Below are 20,828 nucleotides of genomic sequence, written 5' to 3'. Positions count from 1 at the left end.
AGGTGGCGCATGCATCTGGAGTTCATTTGCACTGGCTGCAGGCCCTGGCGTGCCCATTCTCTCTCTCTCTCTCTCTTTCTCCCTCTTTCTCTGTCTGTCACTCTTAAATAAATAAATAAAATAAACAAAAAACAATTTTTTTTAAGAGAGAGAGAGAAAACTTGGATTTCCAGCCACCTCACTGGGGTCTGCTCTTGGGGTCCAGCCCTAAGATGTGTCCGGATGGATCTGATTTCCAGACCAAAAGTATGCAGAGAAGTCTGAGCTCTGTTGAGGTTCCCGCTGCTTGCTGCAGTCCCCTGCTATTTTCTGCCAGTCTTTGTACTTGCTTGAGGAGCTGGCTGTTTGGTGGTGTCTCTCTGCTTGGGTTTATGAATGGGAGCCAGCTTCTTCTGCCATTGGCGGAACTTCCCCTTGGATCTGTAAGTTTCAGATAAATGCGCTCCCCCCATAAGTGTGTCTGGTTTGGATGTTCACCCCACAAACGTGAAGCTAACTACAATACCCTCCTTACTAAAATATTTTTTGAAGACTGGGGGAAAAATAAAACTATGGCCCTAAGGCATGAGGCCACAAAGAAAAATGCTCCCTTTGAGATCATAAATGAATAAAATGAACCTAGAGAACCTTGATAGGTTTTCTTCATTGAAAAGAGGCAGTGGAAATGCCAAGAAAATCAGAGCCACTGGAGTTTGCTAGATTCACCTGCAGGGTAGAGTTAGAGGGGCAAGGAGAGAGAGGGAAAACAGAGAGAAGAGAGAGGGAGAGAGATCCACAAAAGGTTTCCCTGGGTATTTAGTGAGTGTTGACCAGTGCACGCATGAAGAGCCATCTGTAGGTATTACAGGAAACAGTACCTAGGATACACACAGGTTCTAGAATAGCTCCTGCTTCTGCAGCCACTCAGCAAAGTATTGTATTTGTGGAATATATGGCAGACACTCAAACGTGTTTGGAATCAGGCAAGGTGGCACACACCTTTAATCCGAGCACCTCTGGAGGCAGAAGTAGGAGGATCGCCTTGGGTTCAAGAACACCCTGAGACTACATAGTAAATTCCAAGTCAGCCTGGGCTAGAGTGAGACTCTACCTTGAAAAACCACACACACACGAAAGAAAGAAAGAAAGAAAGAAAGAAAGAAAGAAAGAAAGAAAGAAAGAAAGAAAGAAAGAAAGAAAGAAAAACAGGTGTTTTGCATCAAGTGAGAAATAATCTAAATTAAAGAACAGTTCTGGCCTCATATAACAAATCTTACAAACGAGGCCTGAAATGCTCACTGTGCTAAGAAATGAATGCAACAAAACTTAATACAGAGAAAAGCATCAAAATCTTTTGAAAGGTGGGTGTGGTAGCCCACACCTGAAATTCCAGCACCTGGGAGGCTGAGGCAGGAGGAGTTCTATGAATTTGAGAACAGCCTGGGTTACAGAGGGAATTTCAGACCACTTTGGATTACATAGTGAGATGTTGTCCCAAAAAAAAGTTGGAGAGATAGCTTAGTAGTTAAGGAGCTTGCCGGCAAAGCCAAAGGACCCAGGTTTGATTCCCCAGTACCCATATTACCCATATGCACAAGGTGGCTCATGTGTCTGGAATTCGTTTGCAGTGGCTGGAGGCTCTGCCATGGCATTCTATCTGTCTCCTTCTCTCTCTCTCAAATAAATAAATATAATATTTTTAAAGTTAATTAGTAGAGGGATAGAGGGATGGCTTAGCAGTTAAGGTGCATGCCTACAAAGCCAAAGGACACAGGTTTGATTCTCCAGGACTCATGTAAGCCAGATGCACAAGGTGACGCATACGTCTGGAGTTCATTTGCAGCGGCTGCAGGCCCATTCTCTCTGTCTGTCTTTCTCTCTCATAAATAAATAAATAATTTTAAAAGTTAATTAATAGACCATCATTGAACTGTATGAAACATCACGTCACTATATATATACTTACAGTCTCCAAAAGACAGAGAGGGCTGAAGAGAAGGAAGGCACTTGCCTGCGAAGTCTGATGATCTAGGTTCCAGTACCACATAAAGCCAGTCACACAGAGGCCATTTGTTTGCCGTGGCTGGAGGCCCTTTCTTCAGTCCATTCTCTCTAGCCCTCTTCTCTTTATCTCTCTCTACTTGCAAATAAATAAATAAAGTGATTTTTTTTTAAGAAAAGAGGGCTGGGGAGATTGCTTACTGGTTAAGGCGCTTGTCTGCAAAGCCTAAGAACCCAGGCTCAATTCCCCAGTACCCATGTAAACCAGATGCACAAGGTGGCACATGTGTCTGGAGTTTGTTTGCAGTGGCTAGAGACCCTGACATACTCATTCTTTCTCTCTCTCTCTCTCTCTCAAATAAATATTTTTTTCAAAAAAGAGAGAAAAGAATGAACAGATACCATACAGACATGCAGAAATGCACACACACACACACACACACACACACACACATATATGTAATAGCTAAATTTTTGGTAAAAAATATAAATAGATCCAAATTGTTGAATAAACCTTATCACAGGAAATATATATATATATATATATATATATATATATATATATATATATATTTCATATATATATATATCAAGACATAAAACAGCCAAATTTCTGAAAATAAGTATTATAGAGACTTTTTTAAAATGAGCCGGTGGGGGGGGAAAGACATTTTGCATTCAGAGGAGCAATAACAAGCATTTTGATAGATTTTTTTGTTGGAAACAATGCAAATTAGACAGATGAGGTACCATGTTTGAAGTACCTACAGGAAAATACCATCTACACTCTGGGAAAACCCCTGCCAACAGCGAAAACGCAGCCAGGCGTGGTGGTGCAGACTTGTAATCTCAGCCAGGGGAGGTCGGGATAAGCGGGAGGATCACAAGTTCAAGCCTAGCCTATGCTACAGCCCAGGACTCTGCTTCAGGTGAATCCCAGTGGTGGAGATAGGGTACCCCTCTCCCTCACAGTGAGCTGTTGGTCAGTGGCGCCCATGAGGTCCCCAAAATAATACAGGCCATTGCCAAAGTGCTTGGTTAACCTACCAGAACTTCCTGCTGAAGACTCCACCACAGGTTGCATCTGGAGAATCTGGAACTCAGAGGGAAGCCTTCTCCCTGCCCGAAAGCTGCCACAAAACTGGATGGCATTATACCAACGGCTGGGAGAGAAAAGTCAGCTACAGTCTGAAAAAGCAGTGGATCCTGCAAGTTAAAAAAAAAAATCAGCCAGGCAAGATGTACCCACCAGTACAATAGTGGCACATAAATTATGGGATTAATCAACTGCTCTCTGATTGGATAAGAGGCCCTGCTCAGTGGCAGGAAATTCACACCTGGTACTGAGAACCAAGTCAAAAACCTATGGCTTGTGGCTGGAGAGATGGCTCAGAGGTTAAGGCACTTGCCTACAAAGCCTAACGACCAGAGTTTGATTCCCCAGTGCCCACGTAAAAGCCAGATGCATATAATGGCACATGTATCTGGAGTCCATTTGTAGTGGCTGGAGGCTCTGGTGTACCCATTCTCTCTGTCTGTCTCTCGTCTCTCTCTCTCTCTCTCTCTGTTTGCAAATACATAAATAAAAATATTTACCAAAAATAAAGGAAAGAAAAAAAAAAAAGACTATGGCTTGGAAGGTCATAGACCCCAGAGGAATGAGACATTATGCCCATCAAAAGTCTTCTAAGTGTGCATATTTAAGCTTTTTGTTTCATTTTGTTTCTTGTTTTGTAGTAGGGTCTCACTCGAGCCCAGACTATCCTGGAACTTCCTCTATAGTTCCAGGCTAGCCTCGAACTCACAGTGAGCCTCATACTTTTGCCTCCCCAGTGCTGGGGTTAAAGGCGTGTACCACCATGCCCAGCTCTAACGCTTTTTGATTAACGCTGATCTCACTTTTGGTTAGAGAACCTTCTTTTCACAGATGGAAGCAAATACTGGGGAGCCTCAAGACTCATCAAGGTGACAGGAAGAGAAAGCCCGGGGCTTATCCCTGGAGGGGTCACCTCTATCACACCCTCTACGCTCAGGAAACAGACACTGCAGAGGTAGTCACGGAAAGAATATTGACTGCTAGCCAGAGAACTGTCTCTGTAGAGAAAGTGGCAGATGCTGAGGAGATCCAAAATTTATCAAAGTAGAAAATAAGAGGCTACTGGGAGCCCACCACTGAAGGGAAGTTCTATCATGCCTCCAGTATTATATTTATATATGTATACAATATGTATATTAAATATTTAATTAATTTATGTATTTGACAGAAAAATAGGAAGAGACAGTGAGAGAATGGGCATGCCAGGGCCCCCAGCTACTGCAAATGAACTCCAGATGTATGTGTTGTCTTGTGCATCTGACTTTACGTGGGTCCTGGGGAATTGAACCGAGGTCTTTGGCTTTGCAGGCAAACGCCTTAACTGCTAAGCCACTCCTCCAGCCCTACAATTTATATTTATGAGAGAGAGAAAGAAATAGATAAAGAGAAAGAAGAATGGGCATGCCAAGGCCTCTGAGCACTGCAAACAATCTCCAGACACATGTGCCACCTTGTGCATCTGGCTTTAAGTGGATACTGAGGATTTGAACCTGGATCCTTAAGCTTTGCAGCCAAGCACCTTAACCACTGAGCAATCTTTCCAGCTCATTGTTACTGAGTTTTTAAATATTGTGCATATGTCCTTTATTATATATATGAGTTGTAAATCTTTTCTCTCAATTTGTAGCATATCTAATATGGTGGCAGAAGTTTTTTTCAGTAGTCAAAGCTATTCATTTTTTTTTTTTAATTTTATTTATTTATTTGAGAGCGACAGACACAGAGAGAAAGACAGATAGAGGGAGAGAGAGAGAATGGGCGAGCCAGGGCTTCCAGCCTCTGCAAACGAACTCCAGACGCGTGCGCCCCCTTGTGCATCTGGCTAACGTGGGACCTGGGGAACCGAGCCTCGAACCGGGGTCCTTAGGCTTCACAGGCAAGCGCTTAACCGCTACGCCATCTCTCCAGCCCAAAGCTATTCATATTTTTATTCATGGATTATACATTAAGAGTTATATAGTTAATAGATCTTCACCTTGAAGGGCTATTCCAGAGTAACTCCATGACAGGCTTCAGAGTCATTAGAAGGCCTAAGTTTCTGTTTCCTGATAAGGGTTTAGCAGTTACTGGAAAAACCACAGACTGCCCAGCACCCGCATCCTTCCCTGTAATGGGCCAATCAGAAAGGACCAAGTGAATGTTATACATTCCTGTGGTCATAGGTAAGTTTGCTTACTGTTCCCCAGGTATAATGTAACCAGTCAGTTTGGAACACGTATGCTCTTGCTACATGTCAACCAATCATGTAACTGCCAAGCTGGAAATTCCCTTTTCCCCGTTTGAACCCCAATGAAAGCCTCTCCCAACTGCCATTCGAGGCTCTTGGGCAGACCCACTGCGTTGAAGTCTGGAGCCCGAGCTTAAGCCCGAAATAAAGCTCTTTGCTCTTGCATACGTGCCCAGCTCTCTTGGTGGTCTTTGGGGACTCCGTGATCTGGGCATAACAACCTAACACAGATCACAAAGTGTTTTTTTCTTTTTCTGCTAGGATTTCCTCCAAGAAATTTTCTAGTCTTCAACTTTACATTTAGGTCAATGGTGTCAACCATTTCCTGTGCCTTTCAACCTTTAGGTAGGCTCATTCCTCCATTGGCCACTATCCTGTCTTCCCCTTTCTTCCGCACGCTCACCTTTCAGAAGGGTTTCCCTGATCACCTTTCACAGCATGGATCTGCTGATGACAGTCTTTGGATTTCATGAGTGTTTACTTCTCTTTTTCTGTGGCAGTGGTTTCTGGGAATCAAAGTCAGGGCCTTGCGCATGCGAGGCAAGTGCGCTCCACTACAGAGCCGTACCGTCAGCCCTTTTGTTAACTGACGCTTCTATATGTGAACATGTAGTAATTTGATTCTGTTCTCATCCCTTTAACCTTTTTTGTTTCCTCCATACCCTCTATGCCCGGAGACTCCTTTCCTTTCAAGGTAGTCCTTTTTCTGTTTTGTTGTCTTGTCCTTTCTAGTTTTTATTATTATTATTATTTATGTATTTATTTATTTGAGAGAGAGAAAAGGGGGGTGGGGGAATGCACCAGGGCCTTTAGCCACTGCAAAAAAACTCCAGATGCATTCACCACCTTGTGCATTCAGCTTACATGGGTACTGGGGAATCAAACCTGGGTCCTTAAGCTTGGTAGGCAGGCACCTTAACCCCTAAGTCATCTCTCCAGCCCTGTCTTATTCTTTTGTCTTCCTCTGTTCTCCATGTCAAAATGTCGATGGGCGGGCAGCGTCCCAAAACATGCTTATACACCCTGTGGCTCTTACATGCTTTCCATTTCTTCTTCTGCAATGTTTTCTGAAGGATGTCAATATACAGCGCAGGTGATCTTGTATTTTTTTTTTTTTTTTTTAGTATTTTATTTGAGAGAGAGAGAGGCAGATAAAAGAGAGAAAATGGGAGCACCAAAGCCTCTACCTGCTACAAATGAACTCCAGATGTATGTGTTGTCTTGTGCATCTGGCTTTACGTGGGTCCTGGAGAACTGAACCTGGGTCCTTTGGCTTTGCAGGCAAGCGCCTGAACCGCTAAGCCATCTCTCCAGTGACATCTACATATTCTGGCACCATGTTTGGGCTTGTTGTCTCTGGAACATTAGAAGCATTAGATAGCAGGATCTCTTGTCACCCAAGGCTAGCCTTGAACTCCTGATCTTCTGCCTCCTGAGTGCTGGAATTACAGGCCTGCATCACCACCTCCAGGTTTCCTTCCCTTCTTGCACTGGGATGAGATCCCTAGAATCTCTGTTATGTCCACTGGAAAAATGAACCTACTCATAATTCTGCTCATTGTGGGTTTCATGGTGCCTTCTTACATTGGCCGTGTGTGTGTGTGTGTGTGTGTGTGTGTGTGTGTGTGTGTGTGTGTTTAACATCTGATTATTGCATAAACAATGACTTCTTCTTTCCTGTCTCTTGTGGTTGACCTTTATGTATTTCTTCTGGAACCTGGGAGATCTATTTCCCATACTCAGCCCAAAACATAGGATCTTGTCCACAGAACAGCTCAGGAGCCAGGTGGGCATAACTGGGGTGATGCTCGTGGCTCTGATTTCTGGACTTGGCACTCTCAACCATGCGGACACATGTCCTACTTGCTCAGGAATGTGGCTGACACTGATATTCTCACCCTGGAATGATGCCTGCTCCGAACTATGAATGTGATCATAAGCACACGGAGAAGCACAGTGATGGTGCAGAGAGCCCTGGTCCCGAGGGAAGAGGTGCGCAAGGCATCAAGATTCTGGGGGTGACAAAGAGTGTCCCTGCATCAGCTCCAGGAAGTGAAAACTCTTACCATTTATTATTATTATTATTATTATTATTATTATTATTATTATTATTAGAAGAAGAAGAAGAACTAAGCAGACAGCTTTTCCTGGAAATGACTGGTCTAAGTAGAAAATGGAATACTCCAAACCTTTCTAGGGAAAACATTTTCATTTCCTGCATTATTCTTTCTCTCTTGGTTGTGTTTGGAAGATTATCATGGCAACCATAAATATCATTTTTGCTCAAATTGGGAGAACTGATCCTGTCACAAGAGGCATCAAGATCACAGTGAAGTTGATGTGAGGTTCTGGTCTCAATATATTTCATTCATTCTGAGTGGAACAATCACTGTCCATCCAAAGACCACTGATCACCCTTAACAAGTTCTTTCACACCAGCAGTAAGTCCTCCAATGGCATCGCCCGCCCCTGTTCCTGGTACAGCTGATGAGCACGTCCTCTGTTCCATCTCTTCTGTGCTGCTGATCCAAATGCCTGTACACTGAACCATAATCACAAAACTCCACGGAGACCTTCAACTTCTCTTACCAGTGGGTTGATATGCTCTTCCTGATCAGCACCCTCTCCAGCATCTTACTCCTCTATTTGGCTCACAAAAAAGGGGGGCACTAGAGGGCTGCAGAGATGCCTTAGTGGTTAAGGAGCTTGCCTGCAAAGCCAAAGGACCCAGGTTCAATTCCCCAATACCCACGAAAAGCCAGATGCACAAAGTGATGCATGAGTCTGGAGATCGTTTGTAGCCCTGGCACACCCATTCTGTCTCCCTTGTCTTTCTCTCTCTCCCTCTCTCTCTCTCTCTCTCTCTCTCTCTCTCTCTGCTTATAAATAGGTAATTTTTAAAAAAAAAAAAAAAAGAAAATAAAAGACACCAGTTAAACATGACACCATGAGTTCATTACCCAGAATAGATCATGAGAAGCCAGTGGTGTCAGAATTTTGGTTAAAAAAAGAAGAAGAAGAATGAGGAGGTGGAGGGGAAGAAGGAGGAGGAAGAGGAGAAGGAGGAGGAGAAGGAGAATAAGAAGAAGGAGGAGGAGGAGGAGGAGAAGGAGAAGAAGAAGAAGAAGAAGAAGAAGAAGAGGAGGAGGAGGAGGAGGAGGAGGAGGAGGAGGAGAAGAAGAAGAAGAAGGGGAGGAGGAAGAAGGGGAGGAGGAAGAAGAGGAAGAAGAAGAAGAGGAAGAGGAAGAAGGAGGAGGAGGAGAAGAAGAAGAGGAAGAAGAAGGAGGAGGAGGAAGAGCTGGAGGAGGAGGAGGAGGAGGAGGAGGAAGGAAGAGGAGGAGGAGGAGGAGAAACAATGGAAGGGACCAGGGCCCAACAATCTTTAAACAAAATGCTCTTGTGGCGCATTGCACCTTGAGCCCATGCCTTCCTCCACCGATGATTCCATGACTGTGAGCAGCATCACCTGGGACACGAGGGCAAGGAATCCCCTGGGCAGGACTCAGCAGGGAGCATATGCGGACCCGAGGCTTGTGGAAGTTAAGGAGGGCAGCGGGGGGCAGGGGGATGAGAGCTCTGCGGCAGGAGATGTCTGCAGTAGTCAAACACATCAGAAGGTTAGGGTTTTCCCTGGAGATTGACTAATTAAAATCAGAGGATGTTAAGAAAGAAGAAAAAAAAAGTGGCTAGAGGGCTGGAGAGATGGCTTAGCGGTTAAGCGCTTGCCTGTGAAGCCTAAGGACCCCGGTTCGAGGCTCGGTTCCCCAGGTCCCACGTTAGCCAGATGCACAAGGGGGCGCACGCGTCTGGAGCTCATTTGCAGTGGCTGGAAGCCCTGGCGCGCCCATTCTCTCTCTCTCCCTCTATCTGTCTTTCTCTCTGTGTCTGTCGCTCTCAAATAAAATAAAAAATAAAAAAAATGTGGCTAGAGAGATGGCTTGGCAGTTAAGGTACCTGCCTGCAAAGCCAAAGGACCCAGGTTCAATTCCTCAGGATTCACATAAGCCAGATGCACGAGGTGGCGCATGCATTTCCTACCTCTGCCTCCCAAGTATGCCACAATGTCCGACATTTTGATTTCCTATTGATGACTCTAAAAATAAATAAATAAATAAAGAGTACTGCAAGAAGCCAAACAAAAACAAATACAAATTGTGTGATTCTAGTTATATAAAATTGTTTAAAGTGCCAGTAACAATAGAAAGTTGATCGGTAGTTGCCTGGACATTGAGGTATGAGTGAGATGGGAGGAAGAAATTATAGAAGAGCACTAGAAAATATCTAGGGCTGCTGTACTGGTGGTGCTAATAGAAAGTGCCCTCAACAGCCTCGTGTGTTTGTGATTAAGTTTCTTGCTCAACCTCCAGATGGAGGAGCCTGGCTGGAGGAGGTGTGCTGTTGAGGTTGGTTAGTCCAGCCCACTGAGGGTTCAGAGCTAGCTCGCTCTTGCTTCTCTCTCTTTCTCCTCTCTCTGGACACAGATGTGAGCTTATTGCCTGCCATATGCGGTAGTTTGAATATATGGCCTCCAATATAGTCAGTGTTTTTTGGTAGCTTGTAGTTTGGATCTGCAGCCACCTGGCTGGAGGCAGTGTCAGTGGGCGGATCTTAAGGTGTGGTGGTGAGTTTGAGATTCCAATCTAAAGATATAAAAGTGCACCTAGCAGGAGTTCCTGAAGTGTGCTGTGGCTTTTGGCTTTTGGCTTTTGGCCTTTGGCTTTTAGCTCTTTCTCTCTTTGCCTGGTCCTTTAAAAGGGGGCCAAGTTCTTCTACCATTATGGAACTTCTCCTGGATCTGTAAGCTTCAATAAATCCCTGTATATATCCATGTGTGTGTATGTATGTGTGTGTGTATGTATATGTGTATATATATATATATATATATATGCACACATACATACATACATACATACATGGCTGGAGAGATGGCTTAGTGGTTAAGTGCTTGCCTGTGAAGCCTAAGGACCCTGGTTCGAGGCTCGATTCCCCAGGACCCACGTTAGCCAGATGCACAAGGGGGCGCACAAATCTGGAGTTCGTTTGCAATGGCTAGAGGTCCTGGTATGCTCATTTTCTCTCTCTCTTTCTCTCTGTCTCAAATAAATAAATAAATAAATAAAAAGAAATCTTAAAAAAAGAAAGAACTGGGGCTGGAGAGATGGCTTAGCGGTTAAGCGCTTGCCTGTGAAGCCTAAGGCCCCAGTTCGAGGCTCGGTTCCCCAGGTCCCACGTTAGCCAGATGCACAAGGGGGCGCATGCGTCTGGAGTTCGTTTGCAGCTGCTGGAAGCCCTAGCGCGCCCATTCTCTCTCTCCCTCTATCTGTCTTTCTCCCTGTGTCTGTTGCTCTCAAATAAATAAATAAAAAATGAACAAATTAAAAAAAAAAAAAAGAACTGAAAGCATCCTTTAAAGTGATATTTTTAGGCAGCAGCTATTCAGAGGAGATATTAGTAAAGCGTACAGTGTGTGGCATTGCTGGCCCTGCACAACTGGGTCTAGAGGAAGCACATTTTCAGGACCATCCGCACCATAGTGCCTTAGTTACGCACGGGCCAGGTTGTCTTTCTGCTGGACTCATGCAAGATGCAGCCTTTCACATCACTTATGCACTGATATTATATTCATTTAACTGGCATGGCAAACAAAGCAAATGCCACAAAAATTGAAATTAAATTTTGAGGAGTAATTTATTTGATTGTTTCCTATTCACTGAGCTAAAGTTAATTTTCTTTGAACTTCCCATTTGCCTTAGCATGCCCATTCTCTCTGTCTCTTTCTCTCTCTGTCACTCTCAAATAAATAAATAAAAATAAACAAAATTTTATTTAATCTGTTATCCTACTTGAAAAAAAAGATAGAAGGAAGGGGGTACCAGGCCAAGACAAATTTAGGGAAAGAAGCAGCAGATGTTGAGAAAAATAAAATAAATTTTTTCTGACGCAGAAAAATTAAAATTCTAATAAATCAATCATTTGTCTTGGATAAGACAAGATATGAGTTAAAATTTGACATCCTTACTAATGTGACTTCATAGACACGGTGATGCAAAAGATGAGACTATGTTGATTTGCAAATTATTAACCTAAGTTAACTTTTTTTTTTTTTCACAAGTGTGTTGTACTACCTGGAATTCTTCAGACATCATACTTGCTTGGCAGATAGAGTTCAGACACCTCAAGTGATTTTAATTCCCAAGTCTGATCACTGACTGTAAGTAACTGCATATATTGAGAACCCCTTAGAAACAAATTTTGATTCAAATGTAAACATCTGTGTTATATTAAGAAAGTATGATGTGGCCGGGCGTGGTGGCGCACGCCTTTAATCCCAGCACTTGGGAGGCAGAGGTAGGAGGATCGCCGAGAGTTCGAGGCCACCCTGAGACTACATAGTGAATTCCAGGTCAGCCTGAGCCAGAGTGAGACCCTACCTCGAAAAACCAAAAAAAAAAAAAAAGAAAGTATGATGTGGAAAATGACTGAAAGGTACTAGATTTTTGTCTTTATCTTGCTGGCCCACAGATGTGATAAATCTCAGGTCAGAGTCATACCTCCCAATCCCCTTCTCTGGCAGAAGTGGGGGTTTGGGTCAGTGCCGTGATGGTTCATGTGTTTTGTCATTGCTCCCACACTTGCCCACAAGGGAGGCCAGCAGTGTTTCCAACCTGTGATGTGCCCTGACAGGCCTTTACAAAAAACCACAACAGAACTGGGCGGTGGCGCATGCCTTTAATCCCAGCACTCAAGAGGCAGAGGTAGGAGGATCGCTGTGAATTGGAGGCCACCCTGAGACTACAGAATGAATTCCAGGTCAGCCTGGGCTAGAACGAGACCCTACCTTGAAAAACCAACACCAAAACCAAAACAAACAAAATACAACTCAGTAAGTACTTATGGGATCTTTGCCGCCAAATGTCGGCCACTGCCAGACACAGGCTGGAGCCTTCAGGAGAGGGTCCTGAGCTTCCAGGCATGGCTATAGACCCCCAGGTTACAGGAGGCCATTCCCTCTCCAATCCCAGCACACCTGAATTTAGGCTCTGCCCATAGCCCTGTGACCTTTGGCCAGTTGCCTAGAAAACTCCTTATCAGCCTTCGCACAGCCCATCTTCCTGAGACCCTGGATCACCTGACCCTCCCCTCCCCTCCCCCCATTGCCTACGTGCTGGAATGAATGTTCCCATATGCTAATTAGGCATCAGAATTGAACTTGGTACATCCAATCCTCTTAGGGTCCTCCCCCCTACCCTCAGGTGCTTATAAACCCATTTCATTGACAATAAACTGAGAGAGCTGTTCAACATTCTCCTGGGAGTGCTTTTCTCTTGCCCATTCCCTCGCCCCACCGCCCCGTTGCCTGGGGAGGGGGGACGGCGGCCAGCCCCGGGAGCAAGAATCCGGGAACCCACAGCCAAAGTGACAGTAAAGAGGAGGTTCTCAAACTTTAGCTCCCATCAATGTCACCAGAGGGTTTCCTCACAGCTGCTCCACAGAGCAGCCTGCAGTGTGCATGGCTTTAAGCTCCAGGGGGCATTACTGTTGGGGAGGCACCTGACCAGGGACACACGTGGAGGACGATTCTTTCTCTTTCACCTGATTTTATTTTATGGTATGTTTATTTTATTTTATTTTATTTTATTTTATTTTATTTTATTTTATTTTATTTTATTTTATTTTATTTTTTTATTTTATTTTATTTTTGCTCTTGGCTCTCCTGCCATCTTCTAGAAGTGTCTGCCTGGCTTTCTAGGGTCCGGAACTGCCTCACCTGCCCAGGTCATGACTTCTGCACTAGGGCAGCAGGGATGTGATGGATGGTTGGTCCATAAAGAGAACGCAGAGACTGGGGCCCTAACTCCCTTCTACACCTGAAGAGCTGCCCTGCCTCCCCTGAAGTAGTTGCCCAGCGAACATTCCAGGGCACCAGCCTGAGGACCCCCATTCCTGCCTGTGAACCCCCACCCCTCTTTCCATCTGACAGACCAGTCCAAGGGCCCAGGCCAGCCTCAAAAGATCCTTCAGAGCCTCCAATGGACCTGAATCAGAACAGAGAAAGGAGACCTTGCTGTCACCCCGACCTCTGTGGTCACAGCCACAGCAGGCAGCTGGATGCTGGCACGCTCCTCAGCCCCTGGGACAATGGCCAGGACAAGCCGTCCAGCGTTTGCTCTGCAAGGCTGCATCTGAACAGCTACACAGGGCTGGGGAGGGGTGGGGAGGAAGCAGAGGGGCCCCGAGGGCTTCTACCAGGGACATGTTGCTGGAATGCCCAGCCAGCCTCCTCAGTGGCCATAGACTGCCCCATCCCATGCCCACAAAACCCAAGAGCCATCAGTTCTAAAAGAAAAAAAAAAAAAAAAAACAGGTTTAGAAACCTGCGGCTACCTTCCTTCCTTCCCTCCTTCCTTCCTTCCTTCCTTCCTTCCCTCCCTCCCTCCCTCCCTCCCTCCTTCCTTCCTTCCTTCCTTCCTTCCTCCTTTTCTCCCTCCCTCCCTCCTTCCTTCCTTCCTTCCTTCCTTTCTTTCCTTCTTTCTTTTGGTACATTATTCATGAAACATTTGCTTGGTCATCTATGCTGAGCTTCAGGATAAACCCTAAGACCCCCCGACCCCCCAAATCCTTTCCAAGTCGCTCCCAGTTTGGTTGCAGACGTGGACAAGAGCCAGGCACTGGAGAAGCACAGTGAGATCTTGGCAGTGCGCACGGTACTGAAGAAACTGGGGGAGCCAGGACACCCAGCTACAAACCCCGTATGTCCTTGGGCAAGCCTCTCAGCCTGGCCTGGTCTCGGGGTCCTGTCCTCATCTGTAGATGTGGATGACAGCAGTTCCTTCCTCATTCAAGGTGGATGCAAGTTCTAAGTGAATTACACGGGGTGGGGGGGCAGTGATTAAGAGTGCCTGGTCCCGAGTCCTGGTGGTGAGCCACGACCGGGGTTCCTGGATCAGAGACAAGGCTGATGAGGGGGTCGTCAGGAACCCAGACATAAACAACCCCCTCCCAGAGCTGCAGCTTGCCTGGGTGCAGCACCAGCAGGTCCCAAGGCCCTTCTTGGGGTGGGAGGTCCCTGCCGGAGACACCCGCGGAGCCGGGCACTAGACCCAGGAAGGGGTCTGGTAGACAGGTGGGATTTGAGAAGGGAGGAGGACCTGCTTCCCTGGCCTTCATAGGAGGTTGGTTGTCCAAATGACCGCGGGGCGCGTCAGGGTCCGCCTCCTTGCCCTCTCCTCTCCCTCGCTGCCCTGGGGCCTGCCTTTTGGCACATGTTCTCCCGATGCGCACGCGCGCACATCTGCTCCTTTGGCCAGAGGCACCAGGAAGAAAACTCTCAGAGCATCGTGGGTCAAGGCTTTTGGGGATACAAGGGACACAGCCTGTCCGTGAGTGCTCTGAGAAAAGGACACAGGGTGGTGACTCTTTGCAAAGCACAGGAGCTCATAGCAGGCCTGGCAGCTCCGGGGGGCGGGGCAGAGGTCAGAGAGAACAGGCCAGCTGGCAACCCCTCGCTAGGAATGTACCCTGTGCCCTCTCCTCCCTACCACCAACCAGAGAGCTGCCCTGGCCGACTGGGGAGAAGGAATGACGGAGCACATCCCGAGTCCATAGGTCTATCTTCTGCTGTGGTCCTCCCTGCCGGTTCTGGCTTCCTCCTGTCCAGGCTCCAATTAAGAAAAACAAGAGAAGGAGTAAGATCATTTGCAGCAACCTGGACGCTGATCTCAACTCAGAACACTGGGTTGCGTGAGGCTTGGCCAGCAATCCCCACTGGCTTCCTGCTCGGCGGGCCTATACTTCTCTGCTGAAAACACCCGGGCATCTAAGGAAGCAGCTACACCTTAAATTTAGCCTTGGCAAATCCAGGCTGGGTGTTGGAAGCAGCCGAAAAAGGAAGGATGGATGGATGCATGCATGCATGCATGCATGCATGCACACACACACATAGACCTTATAGCAGGAAAGAACACCTCTAGCTACAGCAGCCAACGTGGCAAAGATGGAGACAGTGGCATTGGCCTGCCCACTGTGCTGGCACAGCCCTCAGCTGATGCCAGGCGGCCGCACCACTGAGAGGAAGCAGAAAGATGAAAAGAAAGGGAGGCATGAGACTCATGAGAAACTGCAGAGGCGATGTCCTGCTGAAACCCACTGACCTGGCTATCTCGGAATGACACCATGCTAGCCTAAGAAGATCCTGCGCTGGTTCTGTGGACTTTAAGTGTGACACCCTCCCCCACCCCACCCCGGCCTCTAGTTATGAGGTTTAGGCCACCCCATGGTCCCCAGGTCACCATCAGCCATTCTTTCTGCTTCCTTAGTGACCTATTAAAATGAAAACCAACCCTGGGCTTTAAGTTGTCTTAGCTAACTCAATGATTCCTACTGACTCCTGGGAGGGAGGGAAGAGGGCGAGGGATACAGGGAAGGAGGACTAATTACCACGCACGAATAAATGAGCCCTTATACTAATGTGCTCAGAATCAACTGCCACTTGCATAAAGTCACCACAGCTGAGCTTTGCTCGCCACCAGGCCTGGTTCTAAATCCTGCCTGTGCCGCTACTTATCAATTAACGTCCCCAAATTGTCACATCTCCTGTTCGACAGGATGGAAATAAATTGGACCGCCACTGTCATTAACTGAAATAACCCAGGACAGTATCCTTGACATGAGGTAGCTCATGATCAATAAACGTTGGGTGGACTTTCATGGGTTGGGGTGGCAGGTTTGAGAAAGTCCCTTGAACCCTCATAGCTGTCCTGCAGACCCTGGTCTTCATATATAGGACACAGGTGGCCTGAGCAGCGCAGGGCCAGGCTGCCACCTCGTGGCCCACTTGCCACACTGCAGCCACACTTGGAGCTTAATTGTTGAGAAGCCTCCCGCCATTGCTGGGGCTCACGATTGCTTGTGCTAAACTGGGTAGTTGTTGAAAGCAGTTATCCCAGACTCCAGCGCCCTGGTTTGCCCAGTCTCCCAAGCAAGCCATCCCCACTGAGGATCACTGGTCCATTTCCCCTGCCCGAACACTAACTCACAAATAGCCTGTCTTAATTGTGCACTGTAATCACCTGGGGAGATTATGGAATAGGATCCATTTGCACCCCACTTCAGATGTATAGTCTCGGACTCCCTGCAGCTTGGTCTGGAAGATACACATGGAAAGAAAAGGCTGGGGTTGGAGAGATAACCTGGTGGTTAAGGCACTTGCCAACAAAGCCTAAGGACCACAGTTCGATTGCTCAGAACCCACATAAAGCCAGATGCACAAAGTGGCACATGCATCTGGAGTTCATTTGCTGTGACTGGAGGCCCTGGCACACCCATTCTTTCTCTCTCTCTCTCTCTCTCTCTCTCTCCGTGTGTGTGTGTGTGTGTGTGTGTGCCTTCTATCTCCCTGCTTGCAAATAAATGATATACTTAGAGAGAGAGAGAAAAGAAAAAAAAGAAAAATGATATACTTAAAGAGAGAGAGAGAGAGAGAGAGAGAAAAGAAAAAAAAAGAAAAATGATATACTTAAAGAGAGAGAGAGAGAGAGAGAGAAAGAAAAGGCTTTCTAAGGAGTCTCAGAACATTTTGCAAACATCCAACTTTAACCCCTTGCTGTGTTACTGCTTCCCATCTCTCAATTCTTTCTTGGCTGTTGATGCAGTCAGGTTCGCATTGCTGGTAGAAATCACCCAACCAAGAGCAGCTAGTGGGAAAAAAAAGAAGTTTATTTTGGCTTACAGGCTGGAGGGGGAAGCTCCATGATGGCAGGGGAAAACGATGGCATGAGCAGAGGGTGGACATCACCACCTGGCCAACAGAAGGTGGACCACAGCAACAGGAGGGTGTGCCAAACACTGGCATGGGGAAACTTTCTATAATACCCATAAGCCCACCCCCAACAATACACTCCCTCCAGGAGGCGTTAATTCCCAAATCTCCATCAGCTGGGAACCTAGCGTTCAGAACACCTAAGTTTATGGGGGACACCTGAAGCAAACCTCCACAGCCATGTATGTGGCACAAGCCAGATGCACAAGGTGGTGCATGCATCTGGAGTTCGTTTTCAGTATCTGACATCTTTGTTTCTATCTTTCTCAAATATATAGATAAAATATTTTTTAGTATTTTATTTATTTGTTTATTAGGGACAGAGAGAGAGTGTGAGAGCGAGGCAGATAGAGAGAATGGGCACACCAGGGCCTCCAGCCACTGCCAACTAACTCCAGATGCGTGTGCCACCTTGTGTATCTGGCTTATATGGGACCTGGGGAATTGAAACTGGGTCCTTAGGCTTTGCAGGCAAGTTCGTTAACCACAAAGCCATCTCTCCATTCATTTGAACATGTTTTAAAAATTATTTATATATGTCCAGGCATGGTGGCACACACCTTTAATACCAGCACTTGGGAGGCAGAGATAGGAGTATTTACATGAGTTTGAGGCCATACTGAGACTACATAGCAAATTCCAGGTCAGCCTGGGCTACAGTGAGACCCAACCTCAAAAAAATAATAAATGTGTATGTATAATATTTTAAAAATATTACTAAGCCATCTTTCCAACCCAAATACACATATTTTTAATCTTTAATTCTCCCCTAGAAGGAAATTTATCTGTGGCTATACTTACCAAATTACATCAACAAAAGTAATGTTTGTAATACAATAAATAAAAACTGTCAGAACCACAAGGTTAAATAAATCATGCTATAACTATTAAATGGAATCTTCTGCAATTATTTTAAAAGTAACAAGCTTTATAAGTACTTAACTTATACACACATATAATGATAGCTTCCAGGCACATTGTTAAATTAAAAATCCAGAAAACATCCAGAAAAATGAGCTAAAAATATAGTCAAAGTCAGAAAAGGACGTCCAAATTGTCAATAAGTATGGCAACACTCTATAGCATAGTAACTGGGGATTTCTTGTTGCTACAATAACAAGATACAATTTCACCCTCAGAAAATTGACAGAAGAGCAGCAGTTGTCACAAACGAGAGATGAGGACTCATGCACCAGACACTGTCGCCTGCGCAGTTGTGAAGGAGCCTGGCTGTAGGCACCGCTATGCAAACAAGAAACAGCAGATGTAGTGGACAGTCTCACGTTGTTGGGATGAATGTTTAAAGGAGGCACAGTTATGGAGGAAGGGATTTATTGAAGCTTGCAGATAGAGGGGAAGTTTCATAACAGCAGAAGGAGCTGGCCCCCTTTCACAAGTCCGTGCTGAGAGAGAGAGAGAAAGAGAAAGAGAGAGAGAGAGAGAGAGAGAGAGAGAGAGAGAGAGAGAGAGAAGCAGCCACCACACACACAAGCAAACACACTGCAGGAACCCAGGCCAAATTCTAGCATGTTGCATATCTTAGGCTGGAATTTAGATCCACCCCCAGTAACACCTCCTCCAGCCAAGTTATAAGCTTAAATAAAACTCCTTTCTCTTGTCCAGGTAAGGTTTCACTCTAGCCCAAGCTGACCTGGAATTCACTATGTAGTCTCTGGGTGGTCTTGAACTCATGGGGATCCTCCTACCTCTGCCACTCAAGAGCTGGGATTTAAGACGTGTGCCACCACATCTGGCCATGCCCCATCTCTCAAAGGTTCCACTACCCTTCAATGGCACCACCCTGGAGACCCACCCCAAACCCATGGGTATTTGAGGAACATTCCAGACCGAAGCTTTGCTGGTGAAGCTTGACTGAAGTCCAGGTGAGGGTCAGGGAGGGCTCAGATGAGGAGAACCGGTGCCAGGAATGGCTGCTCCAGGGGCTCAAAGCAGGCCATGCTAAGCGGTCTGTAAAGTGGCTTTTCAATGACCTTTGTCTCTCTGCTTGCCCACATCTTGTGTAATGTCTTCCCTTGAGCATGGTGGGATTGGGAAATTTGCTTCTAACAAATATAATACAGCAACAATGGAGGATGCCACATCCAAGAGCACACTGTGAGAGGATTGCAGCTGGCGATGCCTGCCTTGCACACTGGGCTCTTACCAAGCCCTTGACCGCAGAGTCAGGCGGCTGACTAGAGAGTTACCACTGTGGCCAAAAAAAAAAAAAAAAAAAATCATCTTCTGGCCAAGTCCTGCAAGGACCCAAGGCTTGATGGTTATGTGAGGAGGGAGGGAGGAAGAAAGAGAAAGATAAGGAAGGAAGGAAGGAAGGAAGGAAGGAAGGAAGGAAGGAAGGAAGGAAGGAAGGAAGGAAGGAAGGAAGGAAGGAAGGGGAAAGAAAAAGAAAGAAAAGAGGAAGGAAGGGAGAGAGGGAGGGAGGAAGAGAAAGAAAAAAGAGGAAGGAAAGAAAGAAGGAAGGAAGGGAGGGAGGAAGGAAGGGAGGAAAGAGAAAGAGGTGGGGCTTAAGAGGTTTTCCAGCCTTGCAGGGGATCCTGGGCCACAGCCCCTTCCCCCTCCTCTCTGCGCCTGCAGCCCTGGGCTCTGTTCTACCACAGGCTCCTGCCGGGATGAAGCGCCACAGGCCCAAAGCCATTGGCAAACCTCTCGCATGTGAGCCAGCGCTCGCCCCTCTTCTCTCTCTGCGTTGCCTATCTCAGGTGGCTCAGCAAGAAAACGCTAACGCACTTTCACCTAGGGAAGAAGGTAAGGAGCTGGAAGCTCAGGTGTCTCTCCTGGAGCGCAGGTGTCTCTCCTGGGAGCGCAGGTGTCTCTCCTGGGAGCGCAGGTGTCTCTCCTGGGAGCGCAGGTGTCTCTCCTGGGGCTCCCTCACTTGTTCTTGGATTTCCTCCACCTGTACCTCTCACCCAAACCACCAGAGGGAAACACACACACACACCACCCCCCAACACCAACACCAAGCGCTCTCGCAGGGAGAAATCCAAGTCTGTCTGCAGTTTCGAACCCAGGGAGTTCTTGGAGTTTTCAGTCATCTTCCTGCTGTACCGAGACTCCGCCCGCGCCCACCGCAGGATGCCCGAGTCCCGGGGAGGGGGGCAGAGCTACTGGGTACCCAGAGCTACCGAAAAAAATTGCTATGAGAAAAAAGGGAGAAGTCAGAAGGGGAGAAGTCTAAAGGGAGAGGGAGTGGGGAAGAAGAAAGTAATGGAGGATTGGAGAGAGGGCTTAGTGATTAAGGCACTTGCCTGTGAAGCCTGAGGACCAAGGTTCAATCCCCCAGAACCTACCTAAGCCAGGTGCACATGGGGGGCGCACACATCTAGAGTTCGTTTGCAGTGGCTGGAGGCCCTGGCACTCCCATTCTCGCTCTCTCTTTCTCTCTCTCATAAATAAATTATATATGTATGTGTATGTATATATATATATAACTTTTTTAGATTTATTTTTCTTTATTTGAGACAGAGAAAGGGAAGGAGAGAGAAAGAGAGAGAGAGAGAGAGGGCATGCCAGGGCTTCCAGCCTCTGCAAACTAACTCCAGATGTGTGCATCCCTTTGTGCATTTGGCTAACGTGAGATCTGGAGAATCGAGCTTGGGTCCTTAGGCTTTGCAGGCAAACATCTTAACCACTAAGCCACCTCTCCAGCCCCAAAATATTTTTTTTTAAAGTAATGGAGGGCTAGAGAG

The 20,828-nt window shown here is 46.5% G+C and overlaps 1 pseudogene; it reads left to right on the top strand.

The window, feature by feature from the left end:
• Nucleotides 1–6,839: 6,839 nt before the first annotated feature.
• On the top strand, nt 6,840–7,976 carry LOC101596872 (annotated as a pseudogene).
• The last annotated feature ends 12,852 nt before the right edge of the window (nt 7,977–20,828 follow it).

The sequence above is a fragment of the Jaculus jaculus genome, chromosome 16, assembly GCF_020740685.1.
Source record: "Jaculus jaculus isolate mJacJac1 chromosome 16, mJacJac1.mat.Y.cur, whole genome shotgun sequence".
Classification (NCBI taxonomy): Eukaryota; Metazoa; Chordata; class Mammalia; order Rodentia; family Dipodidae; genus Jaculus; species Jaculus jaculus.
The sequence above is the reverse complement of the archived record's forward strand: the minus strand, read 5'-3'. Positions and strand labels throughout refer to the sequence as shown.